Source organism: Pinus tabuliformis, chromosome 3_2, assembly GCF_031772625.1.
Source record: "Pinus tabuliformis cultivar Carrire ecotype Pingquan chromosome 3_2, CPIR1, whole genome shotgun sequence".
Taxonomy (NCBI): domain Eukaryota; kingdom Viridiplantae; phylum Streptophyta; class Pinopsida; order Pinales; family Pinaceae; genus Pinus; species Pinus tabuliformis.
Genome location: NC_142302.1, coordinates 456282402 through 456285607, shown reverse-complemented (window position 1 = coordinate 456285607; position 3206 = coordinate 456282402). Strand labels below are relative to the sequence as shown.

At 40.7% G+C, this 3206-nt stretch overlaps 1 pseudogene; it reads right to left on the bottom strand.

Annotated features, from left to right (window-relative positions):
* Positions 1-1275: 1275 nt before the first annotated feature.
* LOC149181264 (phospholipase A1-Igamma1, chloroplastic pseudogene) lies at positions 1276-2445 on the bottom strand (annotated as a pseudogene).
* Positions 2446-3206: the final 761 nt, after the last annotated feature.

Genomic DNA, 3206 nt, shown 5'->3' with positions numbered 1-3206 from the left:
TTATGGCAATTTGGGTTATATTTAGAAAATATGTGGTAAAGATTTTTGTAAATCCAAGTTATAGTTGTTAAATTTCAAAATTTTAAGTGTCCTAGATGTTTTTGATGGTGCTGAATCTATTTCTACTATCAAAAATAAAATTCAAACACTGCATCTACAAGATTTTTTGAAATTATTTTGCCCAGATTCCGACCACTTTTGGCCATCCAAACAATTCCTCCACATCCAATTCAAATGGACAAAGGCACAGCAAAGCTATTTAAACAAAAGGATCAACAATTCTCGGCACAATGTAATAAAATCAGTTTTTCTTCAAAGAATGTAATAAAGTCAGTTTTTCTTCAAAGCAATTTACATGCTTTTTCTTTGATTGCGGATTATCAGGAGGACAATCTTATTTTCTCTATATTATAAACTTTGTGACTGGTTTTTATATGTTCAACAGAACTGATAAATTATATATCTTTCATACACACAACTATGAACCTTTATAAGAGTTTTTATACCATATTATTATTTTGACATATCTCAGCTGGTACTACGGCCATATATACAACATAAACATGTTTTTAAGGTGGTAGGGTACTAATAACTGGGCAGAAATTATTGCATCTGGGGTTTTTTATACTTGTTTCAGTGGCTCAACATCAAAGATATTCAGGTATTTGGGGATTTAAAAAGTTGCATTGATGGGATAAAAAGGCTCAATTGCTTTCAGCCTCCAGTGATGTCATACGGGATGAAACGTATTAAATCCATAAAATTTACCTTTCAGCACATCTCATTTGCACACATTTTCCTGAAACGAAAACCATATTACAGATATGCTTTACACACATTGCAAAACCATATTACAGATATGCTTTCCAAAAAAGGTGTGATTGGAACACCTGGAGTCATCTCCTAAGCTTCATATATACAAGACAGCAGGGTCTACTCCGGCAGCTTTCATATTTTCTAAATTTTTCAGAACTTAGATTTTGAATATTCGAAAGTTAATATGCTGCAGCTTTCATATTTTCTAAATTTTTCTTTGAATATTTGAGAGTTAATATGCTCTTTAGTAGCACTGTTCATGTCTGTAACAGCTATATTTTCTTTTGAAAGATCATATTGACAGACTGTAAATGATTGGAATTTGTTTCGCTTTTTAGTTCCAACATGCCTTGCTAGTCAGAGTCTCGAAAAATGTATTCCTAAAAACTAAGATACTCTTTTTATATATAAAAAATAGCGAAAATGCATTACTTTCACACATTGATCTGTACACATTCACTATATTGGAACCTCGAAACCCAGAGACTCTTGCACTAGTACGTGGTTAGGAGATGGGATATCCTCGGCTTCTCGTTCAGGCTGCACCCATCTTCCATACGAGTTGCGGACGAGGCCCTTGTTCTCCAATTGATACCAGTTCCCCGCCACCATTAACTCCGGCCTCAGCATGTCGGAAGCCTTGTTCACCAACGCCACGTCTCGTTTGGCATCCCCTGATCGGAATGGGGCGCACCAGCTCTCGTACCCATCCAACAAATGAAGATATCCCTCCAGGTTGTGATAATCTGCAGGGTCGAGATTTGGTTTCAGAGAAGGCGAACGTCCGTGATCCAACTTGATTTCCACTCCAACGTGAGCGTATGTCCAGGGGAAACGGTCAAGCAACGGCTTCATCAGTCGCTCGAATTTTTCCATCCCTTCGTTGAAGATGATCCCGGGCATCTTGGGAACCATGTCCTGTTCGCTCACCACGCGCAGAACCTTAACCCCCATAGCCTCCAATCTGTCTTTGAAAGCCCAGTTGCCCACTCTCGGAGCTCCGAAAGAGAACACAGTCACAGGGACGTTCCTGTCGGGATCGGTTTTCAGCGAATTGAGGCCCTTCGCTGCGACCTCGTAAGCGCTGAGCAGAGCGAGGGCACCGCCGAGGCTGTGGCCGGTCATGGTGATACTCACGTCTTCTCCTTTCTGCGTATACACATCCACCAGGCGACCGAGCTCCTTCATTGCCTGCTCGGACGCGCTGAGCTTGTTGTATCCCGTGTTGTGGTCCTTTGAGGTATATATGCTCAGAAACCCTCGCTCCACCTTCACTGATGAATTCTCGTGCAGGCTGCCTACCTCTCCCAGGGGATGGAGAATATCCTGAAAATCCTCCATCCACTCGAGCTGCGTCACAGTCCCCCTCCACACCACCACGATGTCTCGCCTCCCCAGGCGCCTCACCTTCTCGTCTGTGCTCACCGCAACGTATCCAATCTAGTTGGAGTCCCTGCTCCATGTATTGTCGTCCATGGAAGATGGGCGGCCGAACCATTTAGGGAGGTGAATGTCCGACATGGCGTAGAGATACTTGGTGATGTTGTAACCCGTGTTGTCCAGCCCCACCTTGTGGAACATCTTGTTGAAAGACGGTTGACGGTTCGTATGGAGCGTCGTGCCTGGCATTGCTCAATTCAAATCAACGGTTAATGATTACCCGATCGTCTAACAACCAAATCGAATGGCACATATTTTGACACGACAGCAGTTTGGAGAGTTCATTTCAGAGGGAAATGCCTTATGGCGTAATTACTTAAAATTACCATGTACACTATAAATTTTAGTTATAGTGGTGTTTGACGTTTTTATCAAATCCAATATTTGATAAAGATGTAATAGTTGGAATTTATAATGTTAAGATATGTCCATTAAACCATATTATTTTAGAATTATTTTTAATTTTATATTTGATCAAAAATCGAATGTATATATAAATTTATAATTATAGTGGTGTTTGATGTATTCATCAAATCCAATAATTTGATAACGATGTAGCAGTTGGAATTTATAATGTTAAGGTATGTAAGTTAAATTATATTATTTTAGCTTGTCAATTTGGGGAGCGGGAAGGAGCGGAAGAATCGTGGCGGCTAGGGTTCCTCTCCAAGCGGAGTTCGTTTCGTATGGAGAGTGGCAGTACAAAGATGCAGTGGCTAGCGGAAGCAAGAGACCCACTGGAAACAGTAAAAGTGATAGGAACTACAGAATCAGAGATAACGAGAAGGAAACAAATGGGACCAGAATAGAAGAAAACAACAACACAAAGGACAAAGAGGAAGAAGACAAAAGTCTAGGTTCAAAAGACAAAAGCCGAAAAGGACCTTGCAAACCAAAAGCTGAAATCACTACCCGAGTAATACTAAATGATCCTGCTCTGCAGGAACACA